We start from the raw sequence: 21,523 nt of genomic DNA, 5'->3' as shown, positions 1-21,523 counted from the left end.
TCATTTCAGGGAAGGTTTCGATATGCATATCATTTTAAAATCTTCGAATAGACGGGGGTTTATAGGAAAACCCGAATGTTTTTTCCACCATCACGTCGAAATGGCTCGATAGATCTCAACTAAACTTCATATTTAGAGTATACTCATCCCGGGGAAGGTTTCAATATGCATATCATTTTAAAATCTTAGAATAGACGGGGGTTTATAAGAAAACCAGAATGGTTTTCCTCCATTTTCTCTTATACTATTGATTTTCTGTAAACTTCGTTTACCGTACGTGAAACGTCTCTTAATTATAAACAACTTTCGTTATGTTCATAATTTACCTTACTCTTTACATGACGGAGAAATTTACAATTTTCTGCTGGTACCATGCTCTGCATTGAGTGACCGACAGACCGACAACTAACCTACAGGTTACCATGGCAACGTCTCTGACTGCATGTCAGCAGGGAAGTAACGTATTGCCATTTTCCTCATCATGCTTTTAAATTCGTGGTTGTTCCTTAGGTAGAAGGCAAGAGAGGCGTCAATCGGCCTATCTGCGGGATATTGGCGGAATATCGTTGGATGTTATAACCGCCTTCGAATAGATTAAATAATAACACCATTAGTCATCTTCTTATTATTTGTTTACCTAGGTATCAATGGACCTGAATTTCTCCTCTGTAACCGCTTTATTATATCCATAACTCACACTAGCATAATTTATTGAGGGGCATTTGATTTTCCAATACATTAACTTGGCATTTACATATTTGTCGTTTTCCGGCTGCCCTCAATTATAATCCATTTTCTATTACTTTCAACTTTCTTAACTGTATTATTTCTTCCTTAATTACGCCGTATGTACGCGAGTGCTACAAACTACTGGATGTATTTCCACCAATACTCATATTTAGAATACACCTGTCCTTGATAGGTTTTAGGGCAAATATTGTTTCTAAATCCCTGAACTGACTGGGGGTTTATACGAAACCGAAACAGTGATTTTGCACTTCCACAAAATATACACAACCAACGTTAATTTAAATCTGCCTGCCTCGGTAGAAATTAATTTCTAAACCTTTTTTCTCATGTGCATCATTTCGATACGAGGATTAATAAGGGAGATATCATTAAAGGACCGTTTTTTTGTACAAGTCCCATCGGACTTAACTCACGAACGGGTGCGTGTAAAGCGTATTCCTTACAACTTGAAAACTACTGAAGATATTCGAACCAAAATTCATATTTAGCATCCACCTGTCCAAAGGTAGGTTTTAAACGTAAATAACATTTCATGTTCCGGAATGGACTGGCGGTTTATAGGGAACCGAAATGGTGATTTTACTCTTCCACAATATATAGAGAACAAGACCAACCTGACTGGAAATCGACCAAACGTGATGGAATTCCACCTCTAAACCTTTTTTTCATGTGCATTTTTTCGTCAGGAGGATTAATAAGGGAGATATCATGAATGGTCAGTTTTGCAGGTTAAGTCCAGCGGACATAGCCAAAAAAGTGTTTTACATGGAGCAGATTCCTTATCTACATAAATCAAATCGTAACGACTGTGTGCCCCTACACTGACTATTTTGGCGAAATTTTCGTACAGCTTTCCGTTTAAGGGGTAATAATGACCATCTGCATCATTTTTGGTTTAGTTTCCTGAAAGTCCTAATTTTTACCCGCCTCGCCCAAAATCCAGATTGCGGCATAATCTGCCAGAAGAAAAAGAAGATAATTGAAATTTGACAAAATTATACGTTTTAGACTGTAACGAACGGAAAACATCCAAGATCATTAAATTTTTCTCTTTTTATCCCCGAAGAATATCGAAATATGCAGGCAATTTTTATGATGGTGCAGACCTTCGGAAATTCCTATCACATAACAGATTGCACAATCTCCGTTCAATTTGGAATGATCTACAACCTTGGTCTTATGACTTTTTGCCGTATCTGTATCACTTTTACGTTTGATTTTTCTCTATTAATGGATGTTAAGTCAATTTGGAATTTTCACATGCATAATTCATACCTTCCATTACTTCTATGAAATACAGAATCATCAAACTCTTCACGAAAATTGGCCCACCCAGTAGCCATATATGAGCCAAATGCTATGTATGTAGCCGTCACATAATTATTCGAAAATTAATGTAATGTGAGATAATCTTACAAGAACGTTTCCCTGTTCCACGTTTCTAACTCAATCTGACCCAAGAATAGATTACATATCATAGGACCAGCCATTTAGGCCACTAAATCCGGCGTGTCTTATGGTATAATCCTTTGTCGATATGACGTACGTTTAGCAGCAGTTAATCTGTAAATGAAGGTCTTCAATATTGTAAACACGCATATACTTTCGTATGTCGATCTCACTGATGTCGATTTTTAGCGATCGAGAAAGGGTGGGTCTGCTATTGTAATCACTACTCCCCACACCGACTTTGACTGGCAGTATGAAAGGGTTCCTTCTCCAAGTCCTGTGTAACTGTCATTAGTAAGGAAGGTCTACAATTGTAATGAATAGTTCACTTCTCGATTTGACTTGCAGAAGGCAAGTGAGCATGCAGTTTTGTTTAAAACTCCCCTACCCGATTGTGTTTGGCAGTAGGCAAGGGTGCCCGCCATTATAAAGAAATGTCCTCATCTAAAATGTGACTGGCATTAGGCATAGTGGCCTGCTATTTTGATGGAAACTCACCAACTTGGTGTGACTGGCAGTAAGCTGGCTGAAAGTAGGAAAATGGGCCTGGCATTATAATGATAACTGCACAACTCAATTTCGAGTGATAGTAGGATAATTGCCTGCCATTATAATAAAAACTGTAATCTGTCTGGAAGTAGGAAAGAGGGGCTGCCATTTTAACTAAAACTCTCCAAATCGATTCTGTCCGCATAGTAGGCAATGGGGCCTGAAATTATAATGTAAACTTCCCAACTCGATTGTGAATGGCAGTAGGCCAGTGAGCCTGCCGTTATATCACAAATCCATAACAAACACTTTACATTGGAAACAACGTACGGGGACCTCCCCATGCTCTTCCTCGGATAACGCTAAGAGACATGCAATTTTAAAACAATCTTATTGACTGCATGCACACTATTTACTTCGATATTCGAATACAATGTCGAATAACGTAGCGAAGCACGGGTACATTCGCTAGTAAGTTATAAGTGTAGTCGATCCTTGGGAATGTGACCTCGAGCTCTTGGCTTGTGGTCGAGAGAAAGGAAACCCATAACACTTCCACAAGCAAATATCAGTTAATTAACAGACTAAGACTTCCCCACCTTGGTCCTAAAGATAATGTAATATTTCCAAACGTTGACCTCCATACTGTGAATCCATCTGGCGACAAACTGAGAGCATTACACTGAGTTCAACCTCTGCCCCAGATCCTAGAGGGATGGTTCTCTTGTCCGTTAACTCCACACAGGACACACAGGTGATGTTCTGTCATCACCGAATCCCTTGTCTGCTTACTCACGTGTCAGTGTTAATGCACCGAGGTAATCGCCGTGTCAGACCGAAAGTAACTTGGCGCGACGTAACATTTCACGTCTTCAGCATTGTACGTTCCAAGGCGTGCGTTAGCCCATGACACGAAATGGGTCTATACTGTAGTTACTTAGGTTATAATAATAATAATAATAATAATAATAATAAGAAGAAGAAGAAGAAGAAGAAGAAGAAGAAGAAGAAGAATAAGAATAAGAATAAGAATAAGAATAAGAATAAGAATAAGAATAAGAATAAGAATAAGAATAAGAATAAGAATAAGAATAAGAATAAGAATAAGAATAAGAATAAGAATAAGAATAAGAATAAGAATAAGAATAAGAATAAGAATAAGAATAAGAATAATCGGCCCCGTGGTGTAGGGGTAGCGTGCCTGCCTCTTACCCGGAGGCTCCGGGTTCGATTCCCGGCCTGGTCAGGGATTTTTAAGTCCGCCTCTGTGGTGTAGTGGTTAGCGTGATTAGCTGCCACCCCCGGAGGTCCGGGTTCGATTCCCGGCTCTGCCACGAAAATTTTAAAAGTGGTACGAGGGCTGGAACGGGGTCCACTCAGCCTCGGGAGGTCAACTGAGTAGAGGTGGGTTCGCTTCCCACCTCAGCCATCCTGGAAGTGGTTTTCCGTGGTCGTATATGTGCCCTCCGAAGGCTGAATGCCGATTATATCTTATCGCGTATTTGTGTTCTTTGTAGCTTGTAAGAAAATTACGTTTTGCTCTTCCTATATATGTGGCATTGTAGTTAGGTTTTCGGCACTTGAGTTCATACACTCCTGACGTGGAGAAATGGTCTTTTTTTTTATCTTGCACGTACGTGATTTTGTAGTGTGTTGTTTGTTCTGAAGGTTACTTTTAAACCTTGTTTTTTTGAAAATATTATCTACTTTGTATTTGTTCTTGTTGACGTAGTTTAGACCCACGTACACTTCCCTGTCATGTGTGGTGGTTTCCCGGACATTTTTCTTATATTTATTTAAAACTTTATCTACTGTGCCCGGGGGTGGTAGTTTTCTTTCTTAATTTGTTTAATGATTTGTATCTCTTCATTGAAATCCGTTGTGCTCATTGATATGGAAATAGCTCTGTGTATCATTGTAACCAGTCCTGCTATTTTGTGTGTATGGCTGGTTCGACTCGTTGTCAATAGTGTGTGATATCTGAGTGGGCTTTCTGTATACGTTGAAAGACAGGTTTTCATTATTCCTACTGGTTATTATGTCTTCATATTTTTATTTTCTTGCAAAATTTCTGGTACAATTGTGAACTTGATGGACTTGTGTAAAGAAAGTAGTGTGTTTAATAACTGGTGGAGTTCATTCATTTTGTAGTTTTTCCACCTTAATAATACTCCCAAACTTCCTCGGACACACTGATCTGCAGGAATGCCTTTGAAATGTCCGAAATCACACCTATTGCCTTTTATACTCCCTGAACTGTACCAGAAGTTCAGGAATCTTCTCAATAATGTGAGTCTCTTTTTCAAGACAACAGTTCAACGGATTGCTCTTATCATCAGTTGCCCGAGCATCAACAACAGGTCTCAGTTTCGTAGTTGAACTGGAATCCTTGATGTGGTAGGTAAATTCCTCTATGTAGACCTTTAGCAGTAACGACGTGAATAATGCCCTAGTCAAGCTACCCATCGTCTACAAATTTGTTGCTGTTGCGGAGACTCGTGAAAACGGTTTGCAGTCTCCTTTCCATCAAGAAAGAATGATCATCTTTCCACAGAAGTCTTACTTTATATCTCCCTAATTCATTGATACACACATATTTTTAAAAATTTCCAAGGGCTTCCACTGCTAATTTCTTTTCTTTTTTCAATTCTGTAGGATTCCTGATGCTTAAAACATCCAATTGCCTTAAGTATAAAATATTACATGTTGAATGGAAATGAAGTTTCACTACTGTACCACACTGGTTGACTGTTGCACTCCGACCCATCACGGTCTATTCCAATTTTGTTTCCAATTAAACCAGATTTTCGTCGAGCTTAACTCCAGACCTCGGAAACTACTGGCCTTTTTTATCAGTTATTAAAAGTATCCAAATGTCGGGAACAACCCCACCAACCTGGACCCTATGTTTGGGAAGCCAGGCTCTGCCTGTCACAAGTAGTCAGGAAAAATAGCGAGTGATTGAGGAGTAACACCTCTTTAAAAAACGTTGGTCTAGCTGACCCGGCTGGTATTACCATTAAGGGTCCCTTGCCAGGGTTACGGTGAAGACCTCAACGGTAGTGAAGGCGGAGAAGACGGACTTCGGAACGGTGGAACTGGCGGAACGGGCAACCCTCCTATTCTGTGTAAATAGAATAGGAAACGCTGCCTTGCAGTAGAAGTGGGAACTTCAAAGGCTAAGGGAAGAAACCCCGACAGAAAATCAGCCTGGTGCCTCAGGCTTAAGATGGCAGCCCCGTCAAGGCACTCGGAAGCAGTGGGTTAATCACTCGCTCTTCTTAAATAATGTGATTATAGAAACTGAAGCGAAATTACAAAACCGGGCGGATAACCTGATGACGGACTTTGGCATGGAGAGGATAACGAGAATTGGTTTCTGGAATGTGAGGACCTTGAGGGAGAAAGGCAGACTGAATCAAGTGACACGGGAAATGAAGAACTACGGGCTGGACATTCTGGGATTGAGTGACGTGAGGTGGCCAGGATTTGGTGAGATACAGACAACAGATGGAATTACATTTCTATATTCTGGTAGTGAGGATGAAGAGCACAGGGATGGAGTGGGGTTGCTGCTCAGTAGAAATGCAATGAGAAGTCTTATGAGTGGAAGCCGATTTCCAGTAGGCTTCTGACTGCTAGGTTCAAGACAAGATCAGGAATGTGACCATCATCCAATGCTATGCACCTACAGAACAAGCGGGGTTGGAACAGGAGGAAGTATTCTACCAAATGTTGCAAGATACCACAATGAAAACCAGTAAGAAGGATATTCTCATAGTTACGGGAGACTTCAACGCGAAGGTTGGCTCAAGAAACGAAGGATTGGAACACATCATGGGTATGCACGGTCTTGGCGAGATGAATGAAAATGGGGAAAAGTTCATGAGATATTGCGCCAGCCAAGACTTGGTGATAGGTGGCACGGTGTTCCTGCATAGGCGGTGTCATAAGGTCACGTGGGTGTCTCCTGATCAAGTCACGGAAAACCAAATGGATCACATTGCGGTGAGCAGGAGGTTCAGAAGGAGTTTGGAAGATGTTAGGAACAAGAGAGGAGCGGACATTGGCAGTGACCATCATCTTGTTGTCGCCAACTTCCGTATAAAGATCGTGGCAGTCCACCAAACGTTCATCACTCGGCACAAGAAGTTTGATGTTTGTAAGCTAAAAATCAGCAGACATTGGAACAATTTCAACTGGAACGGCAACAGATTCGAGGTGTTGGATTCTGAGATAGAGAAGGATGTGGAGACTGTATGGAACGAGGTAAAGAACATCTATGTGGAAACAAGTGAGAAGCAGCTCGGGTACAAAAACTACCTGCGGAATGAATAGATATCTGATCAGACCTGGGACAAGATAAATTATAGGAAGGAGATAAAGGTCAAGCTATATATATGCAAAACCAGACAGCAGAAGGCTCAAACACAAGCTAAGTATTCAATAGCAGATAGGGAAGTAAAGAGGAGTGTGCGAAAGGATCATGGAAGTGGATTGATGAGCAGGCAGAGAAAGCATAACAGGGGGCAAAAACGGGGGATACAAAGGAGCTTTATGGCATCACAAAGATGCTTTCGAAGAAAGGTTTTAATAGAGCTAGGCCTGTGAAGAGCAAGACAGGCAAGATCCTCACTACGTGCGAACAACAGCCGAGTAGATGGAGGGAACACATTGCGGAGGTTTTTAATAGAGATGTTGGACTGGAAAATTAGCAGCAAGGAGATGATGAAGAAGCAGAAGGGGATCCAGGCATTGGCCTTGACCCTCCAACCCAGGGTGAGATACGGACAGCGTTGAAGCAAATGAAAAATGGTAAGGCACCTGGTCTGGACAACATTCCAGTGGAAATACTGAAAGCAGACCTTGATACTACAATCAAATACTGCACCCACTGCTAGAGAAGATATGGAAACAGGAGAAAATACCGACTGACTGGAAGAAGGGGCTGATAATCAAGTTACCGAAAAAAAGGGGATACATCAAACTGCAACAACTGGAAGGGTATCACCTTGCTCTCCATTCCAAGCAAAGTGCTGTCGCGAGTCATCCTGACTCGCATAAAGGATTCAGTAGGAAGAAGGCTTCGAAAGGAACAGGCGGGATTTCATCAACATCGCAGCTGTGTGGATCTCATCAATACACTCCGAATCATCATAGAACAGAGTGTGGAATGGCGGAATATCCTCTACCTCGCATTTGTAGAATTTGAGAAAGCCTTCGATTGTGTAAACCAAAGAATCATGTGGAAGACCCTCAAGGAATACAGAATTCAATCAAAGATTATCAAGATCATGAAAGAGATGTACGAGGGGTATGAATGTCAGGTTCTTCATGAAGGGAACCTAAGAAGAGATAAACGTCAAGTCTGGAGTGAGACAGGGGTGTGTCCTTTCTCCCTCTCTGTTCCTGCTGGTCCTAGACAGTGTGATGAAGAAGGTAATAGGAGGACGAAAGAGGAGTGTTCAGGGGGGAGGGGATGAGAGACAGGCTTGAAGATCTTGACTTCGCAGACGACATTTGTCTTATGGCACAGCGGTACCGGGACAAAGAAGATAAACTGAGTAGGTTGCAGAAGGAAGCGGAACGTGCAGGTCTCATGGTCAACACAAACAAGACTAAAGAGATGAGGATTAATTCGGGTGTTATGACCAGCTTGACAGTAAATGGATAGGAAATTTAGCGAGTTTCGTCCTTTCTATACCTTGGAAGTATAGTTATAATGGATGGGGGAGCAGAGGAAGATGTTCGACGCCATATCCGGAAAGCAATGGTGCGTTTGTCCAGCTCTACCCCGTGTGAAAGAATAGAAACATCTCCAGGAAGACTAAGCTTCACCTCTTCAACAGCAATGTAAAGTCGATTCTTCTATACGGCTGTGAAACATGGAAAGTTACAAAACAGATCAATAACCAGCTACGGGTGTTCATTAATAGATGTCTGCGTCGCATAACAAAATCTCGAATGAAGATCTTTGGACCATGACCAACCATCAGCCGATTGACATCCAGATCAAGGAGAACAAATGGCGCTGGATCGGGCACACACTGAGGAAGCCGGATGGAGCTGTTGAGAGGGCGGCGCTGGACTGGAACCCTCAAGGCTCCAGAAAGCGAGGTCGGCCCAAGAAGACCTGGAAGAGGGCGATTGAGAAGGAAATTGCAGAGGTTGACAAGAACTGGAGCGAAGTGAAGAGAATGGCCAGGAACCGTACTGTGTGGAAAAATTTCGCCAAGGCCCTATGCTCCAGAGGGAGCAAGAGGAAATAAGTCAAGTCAAGTCAAATGTCAGAACATCATGTACAACGTCTGTTAGAACTATGTTCCCGGCCTTCAGGGAGGGATGGAATTGCTGGATTTCCAAAGGATGGAAGAGATTGCATACTTTGTCATGATCCACCATAGTTAAGGGCACCCGGAAGGGGCTACGTCTGCCATGTTCAAATGGGCGCTTTTAAGGAACATTTTCTCATAAAGTTATGAACCAAGGAAATTCCTTTTTGTATACATATTTACTAGACCATCGCACGTAGATAGACGACATCATTTTTAATATCTTCTGTTTTTTTGAAAATATACATTTTTAAGTGAACATCAAAATTTTAGGTTCTAAAAGGAGACATTTTGTTCCATAATTCAGAAATTGTACCTTTGATTTTAAAAATCTCGTGTTAAAATACGTAGAATGATTAGTTACATACCACCTACAAGTTCGGTTAATGTGCGTTCAGTGGTATCCGAATAAATGTTCCTTAGATACACAAAAAACTACTTTTCAGGAAACGAGCCTCAAAGTTCCTTATGCATTCCACATTCGTACAGAGGATCATCTGGGTTCTCTTCCATCTCATCTTGTAATCTTCTATTTACACTTCCTTTCTGCTGTCTTCCAAGCTTCACCAGATCCGTTTCTGCTGCATCTGCTTTCCTTTTTCTTTATCTGTAATTGACATTCGTTTCAGTGTTGTGCTCTAGAGGTACCGGCATACGAAGTCTTTGTAGAACTTCGCTCTTCGAGATATTGCCCCCATTGTATATTGCCACGGCATCATAAACACCAAAGTGGAGTGTTTTTATACTCACAATTTCTCTCCTGGGTACCCGAGTCCAGATCAAATGATTTAAGCATTCGTAAGGGTTTTGGGTTTTACCGAGAAGGCATTTCCGGAGGAGTTTTTCATAGGATAAGTCTCTGAAGACTGGCCTTATGGGTTCCGCGACTGCATATGGGAGACTGTGCTTGTGGTCGTGGTCGCAGTTTCCTTCATTTTTATGGTATTTGCATCACGTGTCCTCCCCTTTTGGTAACAAACCATGCTGTGGTTGTTCATTATGCATCTTTTTTGTAGTCAATTGGGGAACACACATTTGCACACTCACTTGTAACGTTCGGAATAACAACAGTGATCTTCCTCTTTCCCACATTCTTGCGCACCTTGAAATCCTATTACTATGTCTACGCATCTTGTTCAATGTATAAAACCAAACGAAAAAATAGCAGCTGAATACTGTTGTAAAAGAAGCCGCCAAAACAAACAATAAACACATGCTGTTATGTTCTCAATCATTCTGCCGTCCAGGTTGGCCAACAATTGAAAGTTGCACTTTCCTGCAGCAGGGATATCCTCTCGCAGAAAGTGACCATGTTCTGAAACAGTCTTTGTCACCGCTTACAAATGGAAAGTAATGTTATGTCACATCAGTTCGAGGACATGTCACGCCCGACATCTGGAGCACTCCAGGTAATATAAAAATTAACACCCTTTCAAACGTCGCAGAGGTCTGAAACAAAAAGTATTCGAAAGAAGAAAGTCACAGGTATATAAAACTGCAAAAAAAATATTCTCATCTTTTTTTTTTCCAGTTTAACCTTGTAAACACCATGCACTTGTTCCCTTGTCTCCATTCATCCAAATATATTAGGAATCATTTCTCTTCCCCTACATACCGTAATTCAAGATTTCTAACACTACCCATCGTAAAATGTGTGACCTCTGTACTCATGTGATACTTGCGAAATTAAAAATGCAGAAGTTAAATTTCTAAATTTAATTTACATTTTTCATGCTCGTTTTAAAGTTAAACTCAAAAGGAAAAAAAAATGAACATGTACTTTTGCCTGCAGGACGTGCAGCGATATCCACCTGTTATCGGCTGAAACATTATTGTTACAGCTAAAGAGATGAAAGCAAGAGCAGAAGCAGAAGGCAGCAGAGCGGCAAATGCATGGGCGAGAGGTCAGTGGACAGCTACGGACGTGGCGACTGGTGGGAAAGTGAGCTCTTCCGAGTTTCAGCGAGACCTTTAACACGCGTTCATGGCTTAGGATAGCCGGATTTTGGCATCTATGTTGTAAATAAAAATGAGGGGAGGTATTTTTCTTGAGAAATATGGATTCACTTATATATACCATACCGATGCGTATCTTTCGATAAAAATCATTCGAAAACAAGCACTTTCTTCGATGCCATGACAAGAGTTTAACATACCAACATGGTCTAATCTATATATACAGTATATATAATTGAATGTTGGTATATTTGAGATTAATAGACTCAAGAATACTTGGACCGATTTCTCTGAAAATTTTACAATCTGTTCTTATTACTTCTGAGAGGGTTTGTGAAGTAGTTTGAACGAAATCGGATAGGCAGTTTTATTATAATGAGTAATTTTATGGATTTCTTTATTTAGCGTATGACATGAAAAATAAAAACACACAATCACAAATTAAATTTTGGGGGTGAAGCTGATTCCCGCCCGTGGTGCCCCTGCTAAGGTAGTTGGAAAATATTTTCCGTTACCGAACTGAACGTCAGGATTCGACAGCCAGATAATCCTAGTGATCTTCTGGCTTAAAACTCATCACAATGACAAAATTTTATGTAATTTTATTAAATTGTAAAGCCGCACCAAGATTGGATCAACTTGATGGACAGATTGTCGCTAGGCGATAGCAGCTTAGGCTGTATCATGACAGTCCGGTAATAAATGCTGTATATAGGAGGATGGGAACACGCCGCCATGTTTATAACGTACGTTTCTTGAGAGTAGGTTCATTCTTATGCCTGTTATTTGGAAATAGCAATCCACCATGCCGTGATCGAGATGTACTTCCATGTCATAGGACCAACTTTGATAGGTCCGCCCAGTTTGAAGAATGTAGCTGTGTATTAGAGGTGTCAAATATTTAAGAAACTGTGAAAAAATAGAATATCAACAGTAGAATGATACGAGTTATCACCCACTCCTAACGAAGAGCAACTAGGGTTTCTCAACAAGTAAAGGCGATTCTCTGTAATATATATATATAAATGTCATTGTATGTGGATATGTATGTAATGTACCTTCTAAACCACTAGAGCGATTTCAATCAAACTTGGTACACTTGTGACTTAGTGTCAGGAGACAAGCCGTGTGGGGGAAAGACACCACAAACACCCTTTAATGCGGAGGGCGAGGGTTCGAGTTATAAAAGTAATCGAAAATAGGGTCGAATCTATATTCGGGGTCGCTGAGATAAATAGTGACAATGACGGTTTTTTAGTCCAATTTCAGCCCCGTTTTGGGGTGGGGGCAAGTGGAGAGCGAGATGTAAAATTAATCTAAAATAGTGTCGAATCCATAGTTTTCGGGGTCACTGAGATGAATAGAGAGTTAGTGACACTGCGGATTTTTTAAAGTCTAATTTCAGCCCCCTTTGAGGTGGGGGAGACGGGGTAGTGAGATATAAAAATGATCGAAAAAAGTCCGACTCGTTGGCTGAACGGTCAGCGTTTTGGCCTTCGGTTCAGAGGATACCGGGTTCGATTTCTGGCCGGGTCGGGGATTTTAACCTTAATTGGTTAATTCCAGTGGCACGGGGGCTGGGTGCATGTGTTGTCTTCATCATCCTTTCATCCCCCATCACGACGTGCAGGTCGCCTACGGGAGTCAAATAGAAAGCCCTGCACCTGGCGAGCTGAACCCGTCCTGGGATATCCCGGCACTAATAGCCATACGACATTTCAATCGAAAAGAGTGTCGAATTCATACTTTTAGGGGGCGCTGAGATGAATAGTGACACTCCGGACTTTTTATCCTTTACGGGTGGGGGTTGAGGGTGCAGATATAGAAATAATCGAAAATAATGTTGAATCCATAGTTTTTGCGCTGATTGGTTCTTTAAAAATCGAAAATTGTGTACAATACACAGTTTTGTCGGTTGCTGAGATGAATAGTGACACTCTGAATTTTTTTTAAAGTCCATATTCAGCGCCTTTTGGAGTGGGGACGAGGGGGTGTGATACATAAAAATTATGAAAAATAGTGTCGAGTCTATATTTTTCCTGGTCGTTGAGATGAATAATGACACTCCGAAATTTTAAGTCCAATATTAGCCCTCTACGGCGTGGAGGCGAGGGAGGAGTGAGATAATAAATAATAATAATAATAATAATAATAACAATAATAATAATAATAATAATAATAATAATAATAATAATAATAATAATAATAATAATAGAAAATAGAGTCGAATACATGGTTTTTGGGGTCGCCGAGATGAATAGTGACACGTCGGAGTTTTTTAAATACAAGGTCATCCCTCTTTGACATAGGGGTGAGAAAAAGTTAAAAAAATAAAATGACCAAAATGACCGAGAATTTGGATGTATGTTAGAATTTTCCAGCATAGCTGACAACTAAATTTTGTACAATAGTTTCTTACGATTTGCTAAAAATGCTGTTGAGGAAAGACACAGGTAGACCCCCAGGGGAGGGAGGGAGTGAAATATACATATAAATAAAATCGACCGATATTAGCCTGGAACCATAATTTTCAGGACTACTGGAGCGATTTACACCAAACTTGTTACACATATTACTTACTGTCAGGAGACTAACGGCGCGGCGTGGGGATAAGACACACCTAGCGCCCTTAGTGGAGGGTGACCGTGAGGTATAAAATTTAGAAATAGTATCGAATCCACAGTTTTCATGGTCGCTGAGGTGAATAGTGCTAGCCCTGATTTTTAAAGGGGATTAGAAAGGGTGAAACGATGACCAAAATGACCGATATGATGGATATATTTGTGTGTTTTCCAGCATAACTGTCAACTAAATTTGGTGCAAATATTACTTACGTGTGTATGAAAAATACGGTGGGGAAGAGACACCCCTAGAAACTTTAGGGGGATAGGTGAAATGCAAATACAAATAAATAGTGTCGAATCCGTAGATTACAGGACTACTGGGGTGGTTTGAACCAAACTTGGTACACTTTTGACTTAGTATCAGGAGACTAACGAGGTGGGGGCAAGACACCCCTAGCACACTTAGGGATGAGGGTGAGGTGTATGGAATATAAAAATGATAGAAAATAGTGTGGAACCCGTAGTTTTCGTGGTCGCTGAGAAGGATGTTAACATTTCGAAGGTCGTTGAAGTCCATCTTCAGCCTCCATCGGCATGGAAATTAAAAGGGGTGGAATTTTTTTTCCAAAATGACCGAAATTAAGGATGTATGAGTGTTTCTTCCCACATAGCCCTCATAGAAAATTAGTACACATATGATTTACTATCCGAAACAAATACTGTTGCGTAAAACTTCCTTAGCACTCCTAGCGGATGTGGTTAAATATAAAAATAAATGAAAATGACTGATATTAATGTCGAATGACATCATTAACGAGGTCGCTGAGTTGAACTGTGACACTCTGGATGGTTAAGTTATACATATAGGCTTAGGTGTATGTGGGTGTGTTCCAGCATAGCTTTCAACGAAACTTGGTACACACATGACTTATAATCTGGAAAAAGAATACTCTGGGGATAAAACACGTCAACCCCCGCTGAGACGAATTTTGACGCTCTGAATACCGTTTAAGTCCACGTTCAAGCTTCATTTAGACAGAGGATGAATGGCGTTTAATAGTAAATAGTTTAAAATGACATAGATTAGTGTTGAATCAACTGCCGATTTGTGACAGTCTCAATGACAGTTGAAATCGTATAGAACATATCAATAGCGCGACGGATGAATACATGTAGTTATCACTTATTACTTTTTTGAAAGGATCAAATACTTCCAGTAAATTCGAGCCGCTACAAGGATAAAGTTTTACTCGAAGAATTAAATAATCTAAAACTTGAAACCAACCACATATATATAACTCTTAAACTGCATAATAGATGGTAAAAGTCAATATTCCAAAAAGGAATTCTTTAAAAATACACCTCACACATAACTACAGTAATGTCCGACTCGTTGGCTGAATGGTCAGCGTACTGGCCTTCGGTTCAGAGGGTCCCGGGTTCGATTCCCGGCCGGTTCGAGGATTTTAACCTTCATTGGTTAATTCCAATGGCCCGGGGATGGGTGTTTGTGCTGTCTCCAACATCCCTGCAATTCATACACCACACACAACACTATCCTCCACCACAATGACACGCAGTTACCTACGCATGGCAGATGCCGCCCACCCTCATCGGAGGGTCTGCCTTACAAGGGCTGCACTCGGCTAGAAATAGCCACACGAAATTATTTTTTTTTTTTGCTAGGGGCTTTACGTCGCACCGACACAGATAGGTCTTATGGCGACGATGGGATAGGAAAGGCCTAGGAGTTGGAAGGAAGCGGCCGTGGCCTTAATTAAGGCACAGCCCCAGCATTTGCCTGGTGTGAAAATGGGAAACCACGGAAAACCATTTTCAGGGCTGCCGATAGTGGGATTCGAACCTACTATCTCCCGGATGCAAGCTCACAGCCGCGCGCCACGAAATTATTACTACAGTATTTGGTAATACTAATTTTAAAAGTAAACGTTCGAAAACCAACCGGAAAACGCCAGATACTACAGGTAGTAATATTTAAACAAATATTTGCAAACCGTTTATCCCACGGGAATACTTTTACATGTCAGTAAGTATACTGACGTCCGCCTCTGTGGTGTAGTAGTTAGTTTGATTAACTGCCACCTCCGGAGGGCCGGGTTCGATTCCCGGCACTGCCACAAAATTTGAAAAGTGGTACGAGGGCTGGAACGGGGTCCACTCAGCCTCGGGAGGTCAACTGAGTAGACGGGGGTTCGATTCCCTCCTCAGCCATCCTGGAAGAGATTTTCCGTGGTTTCCCAATCCTCCTCCAGGCAAATGTCGGGATGGTATCTAACTTTAGGCCACGGCCGCTTCCTTCCCTCTTCCCTGTCTGTCCCTTCCAATCTTCCCATCCTCCGCAAGGCCCCTGTTCAGCATAGCAGGTGAGACCACCTGGGCGAGGTACTCGTTATCCTGCCCAGTTGTATCCCCGACCCACAGTCTGAAGCTCCAGGACACTGGCATTTAGGCGGTAGAGGTGGGATCTCTCGCTCAGTCCGAGGGAAAAACCGAACCTGGGGGTAAACAGATAAGAAAGAAGAAGACGAAATTCATTTACAGCATTCTCCCTTGCTCTAGGGCACGGATGTCAAAGCTTGTCCACAGTAAGCGCAGTGCCCGTGCTAGAAATACATGTGTACGCGGGCAGAAATCAGCTTGTACTTCCTCACTTTGCTGACTCGTGCGGTGCACGCCCACAGATGGCAGGTTCCAGCTGCATGTTTAGTCTACAAGTAACGGTTGAACCATACAGCTGCATAGGCTTTGGCGTAAAGGACTGACGCATTATTTTGTTAGTGTGTATTTATTTATGCATTTCTGTATCAACATGGTTGCTTGAAGAGATGCTACTTTTATCATAGAATATTTTATTTTGTTTAAGTGTCTGAAAACATGACGTTTTGCTACAAAAGCGATACGGTAGTGGTTTAGTATTCGGCATTATTCATATCTGTTCATAGGGGAATTGAGTATGTTAATTAAATGCCTTTCATTATGCATTTTATTGCCTGTGGCTACCTTTAAAGTAATTAATTATTTTCCTGGTACATAGTGATTAAAAATATGTTGTTTCGAGCATTTTATGCAAACTCCGTGTTGAAAGCCTTAAAATGATATTATGTCTACATGTGAAGGACCACCACTGAGAGTGTGTGAGACGGGAGGGTTGGTCCGCGCAGCGTCTTTGTGTCTGCTGGCGCCGGTTCGCCGCCCTTGCTCCGCGACCAAGCTCGTAAGTGTGTGCTGTGTGTGCAGCGACCGAACATTTTGTGCGACACGCACAAACCAAACACGACCTCAGAGCAGGCGAGACTACCCGCTGAATTTAAGCATAATATTAAGCGGAGGAAAAGAAACTAACAAGGATTCCCTTAGTAGCGGCGAGCGAACAGGGAAGAGCCCAGCACCGAATCTCGCAGGTTCACCCTGCCGAGAAATGTGGTGTTTGGGAGGTTCAACTTATCCCGGGAACCTGCGGCGAGTTCAAGTCCTTCTTGAATGGGGCCACGCTCCGCAGAGGGTGCCAGGCCCGTAGAGACCGCTGCGGCTTCCGGGAGGATCTCTCCTTAGAGTCGGGTTGCTTGAGAGTGCAGTCCTAAGTGGGTGGTAAACTCCATCTAAGGCTAAATATGACCACGAGACCGATAGCGAACAAGTACCGTGAGGGAAAGTTGAAAAGAACTTTGAAGAGAGGGTTCAAGAGTACGTGAAACCTTTCGGGGGTAAACGTGAGAAACCCGAAAATACCTCAACCGGGGAGATTCAAGCCTTATCCGCGCCTCTTCCTCTGCTTTGGCCAGATGGGTCCGTCCCCCTTGATATACTGAATCCTATCATGCAGCAATACGAGGCGCCAGTGATTCCTGCGCGAGGCTCACAAAGGAGCGACCATGAGATAGCAATCAGAGAGCGGAGAACCAATGAGGGAGGGAGAAACACTATTTCAAATATCCGCGGCATGAGTGTTTTGGGGTTCCCCCTAGCATAGTTATGCTCGATAAGTCTGAGCGAGTCCAGAGTCAAAAACGTCCCGAGAAAAGCCAAGAATTCCTTCAAGGCTGTTCTGAGCGAAACCAACACCAGGAGAAATAAAAACATGATTCATTAGGCTTTGCATAACTCTAATTAGTAATACGTGGGTTAATGGAAAGAAATTACGAAATTGTGGATGTTCATTAGGAGGAAATAGGTCACCACACAAAGAAACAGCGTCTGTTAGTTGGAAAATCCCCTGGACGAAGAGTGGGGACAGAGTCCTTAAAAATCCTAAGAGGGGCGCTTGGTTTGTCTTGTATCTGAAAGAGCCGCTTAAGCTGCGTATCGATCCGTGTCGTCCTTGCGAACAATAGATCTGAGTGAGTGAAAAATGTCTCTAGTACACAGTAATTACAGTGAAAGTTAGAAGGGAGCCGGTAGTAGAGACGGAGTTAATATACGTTTGTATTCCGGAACCGTGCGAGATAGTTTATTTCTAATAATATTTACCACCTTCCATTAAAATCAGGGGAATAGTTACGACGGTCCTCAGGCAGCAGAGTTACTATCCGCCGAGAGTGAACAGACTAAATTCCCTCGGGCGTAAGCTAGCCTGACGCTTACGGATAGTTGGTTGCACAGGGTCTCTCTCATAAGGCAAGACGGAACGCATGATGTTTGTACTCTGCGCTACGGCAGCTGCCTCTGCCCAACTTACCTTGCGCGTGGCCGCCCTGCTTTAAGCGTGTACACAATCTTACCTTATAAATGATGCTAGAAGTGTCATACTTCATAATGAGGAACTTCATCAACACCATTAGGATTGCACACCACTAGCCAGTGCGAAACCAGGCCTCATCCGAAAAGTACACAGGGTGTGGGTCGAATAAACGGCCATTCAATGATGCAAGATACCACTCACATTATCCCTTTTGCTAGTGGATTTACGTCGCACAGACACAGATAGATCTTACGGCGACGATGGGATATGAAAAGCCTAGGTGTTGGAAGGAAGCGGTCGTGGACTTAATTTAGGTACAGCCTTGTGTGAAAACGGGAAAACACGGAAAACCATCTTCAGGCCTACCGACAGTGGGATTCACAATATTTCACCCTTGTGGCTGGATCAGCAGGATTTAAACAATGGGCCCCTGTAAACCTGTACGGTTTTATGTGTAACAACTTTGTAGCACTGTGTTCAAAAGAAACCGAAACCCCTACTTGTAGTGTTAATTTTGTAACTGACCGTTCAAGATTCACACCAATGTCATCTAGCTTTTCCTCTCTTAAAACTGTGTGTGTGTGCGCGCATGTCTTTTAGTGAGCACCGAGCTAGTAGTTTCAAATGTATTTACAATTACTATACGCGAACCTTTTCTTCAGCCCGATTTTTACGGGGTGAGGAGTAAGGAGGGAGGGCAGGCGGTTCCAGTTATACTGCCAACTGGATGAAAATGAAATCTGAATTGAATCGATAATATGATCGATCGATATGAATGTTCCAAACATGTATTATCTTACGTCAACAACTGTGTCACACATACATTATTTCACATTATATAACATTTCTCGATGCGAATCTTGTTACTAGCATGAATTATATAGTTTGGCTTTGCTGTGTAAACAAAAACAGTACTAGTTCGTAAAGTGTACGCCAGATGTCGCACAGCGATGAATAAGCGATTCATAGTTTGTGTTATAAAGGTTGCCAATATGGATGTCAAAGATTACCGAGGTCTACCGAGTCAGCACTAGGGAGCTCAGGGCTCAAGAAAAGGTTCGCGTATAGTACGTGAATCTGTGCTCGTGACGGTGGCACTTCACCAGGGTATTGCTGAACAAATGCATCGCGTACCCATCGAGCCGACTCGTACTTAAAATAACTTTTACATACGAAAATACGGTGTTGCAATGATTACTGTCTCACCATTAACAGCTGTTAACATCTGAGATTTAGACTGGCTACTGATACCAGGTCGAACACGTGCACGCTCCTTGCAAGGTCAAGAAATATGCGTGTGCCTCCCGTACAGCTGCTTAGGTCATGGAGAGTAAAATCGCCGCTGCACGGTCTGGGTTTATAGGAGATGATGGTAGTGGTGATTACTGTTTTAAGAGGAAGTACAACTAGGCAACTAGGCAACTAGGAAAATTGGAAGGGGTCCGACACTTCGAAAAATGAAGGTATCGGTCAAAGAAAGACAAGGGCCACGCAGGGCGTGAAAATGAAATACTCCCTAGCCCTCGCAAACCTAATATCGTCGGGGTCGGAAAAGAACAAGAGTTGACCAAGAGAGGTCAGATAGGATAGATGAAAGTGAGGAGCCTGGCACAAGTAAGTGGAAGCAATGCCAAGACTCAGCTAAGGGCCCCGTGGTCGCCACCCCACGCTCCAAAGTTCAGAGCCGTGTAGCCCCTTTTAGTCGCCTCTTACGACAGGCAGGGGATACCGTGGTGTTATTCTACCGCCCCCACCCACAGGGGGTGTTTATAAGAGAGACTCTGTAGAAGTAGTCCGAGAGTTCGGGCCGGAGTGCGGTATTCCCAGAACACTTATATTCGGTCGGAATGCGAGGACGAACAGTGTTGCAGATGTGAATAATAATTGAACGGTTGTTTCCTGCCACAGCCACGCAGCAGCCAGCCCAATCAAGCAGACGACACCATCAACATGCTGACCGTCATCCCAATGAAGAGCAGAATCTTCACAGATATCAGCATTTGTGCCATCACGCACTAATCCTACTATGATGACCCAGGCGTGCCGAATTCCTTCCACGATTTGGGGAAGAGATACGATCTGATCATTAATTTTATGTCACACCCAGCAATGTAAATATTAAAACAACAGTTTTTAACGCCACGTCATGGCGATTTCTTTGTCTTAATGGCTGGAGTGAAGTTGAATTAATGCAACTGGGCTGTTCTGTTTGCATTGCCTACAAGGGGTGACGGAGGTGTAAATATAGTGAACACGGGTGTTTAGTTCTCTCAGGTTATATTGTCTTTGTTTATGTCTTAATTTGGTCATCTGTGCGAGTGGAATTCATTAAATCTTTGCTAGTGTCGAATTAAGATATTATGAGATAGGACGCATCCAGAAGTTTTAAATGTTCATGAAGTTGTCGCCTGTAAGTTACAGAATCACGGTCTCCTCAAATAAGACCGAACGACAAAAAGAACTAGTTACATTAATTATGACGCCAATGCACCGGCAAAACCTCGGATCCCAATATGCACTTCCTATCCATTATTCTCCTTAAGACTGGTCACGTTTTCAAGCCACATAAGGATATGCAGTCTATCAGAACAAATTTCGTTGTGTTCATTTTCGTATGCCAATTTGTAAAGGAAATTGAACCATACTGGACAGCCCTGTAGAAAAGTATGTCTGCATGACGTACTGTATTTACGCACTCCTACAGAATAATGCATTTAATGTTCTTACTCGTTTACCCGTTGGCACAGGAAAACGACCTCATCGAAAATTGTTCTGATGCACTGCATATCCATATATGACTGGGATGCGTGGCCAGTGTTAATGATAATTGATAGGAAGAGCACTGTGGAATAGGAGGTTTTGCCGGTGCAGCGACGATGAGTAATCGGAGCGTCCGCAGAAACTTGTGAACCAATGATCTTTAGAGTCTGATGAAGTGAAAGAGATGAGCCACGAAAGGACGGTAATTATGGAAATATGAAATGAGGAAGAGAGAATGTAGTCAAAGTGAACCGTGTTCATTAATGGATGTCCCATCCACGTGTGTAAAAGGAATAAAGGAAGGAAGAAAAAAGAAAATTGTATTCAGCTCGTCACATGTTCAGATATTTGGAGGCCCGCAGATGAGAATGGAAGTTTAAGCTGTATTCGCTCAGCTCAGCTGTGAAAGGAATTTTGTCACTGGGTCAGCTCGGACCGAGGCAAAGTGTCGTCTCGCAATTGCTGTAAGTGACTGAATGGGGTGGTTACAGCCTCTAGCCTGCTCGTGCGATGGAATACTGCGA

Source organism: Anabrus simplex, chromosome 1 (assembly GCF_040414725.1).
Source record: "Anabrus simplex isolate iqAnaSimp1 chromosome 1, ASM4041472v1, whole genome shotgun sequence".
In the NCBI taxonomy this organism is placed as follows: Eukaryota; Metazoa; Arthropoda; class Insecta; order Orthoptera; family Tettigoniidae; genus Anabrus; species Anabrus simplex.
Note: the sequence above shows the minus strand (reverse complement) of the source record.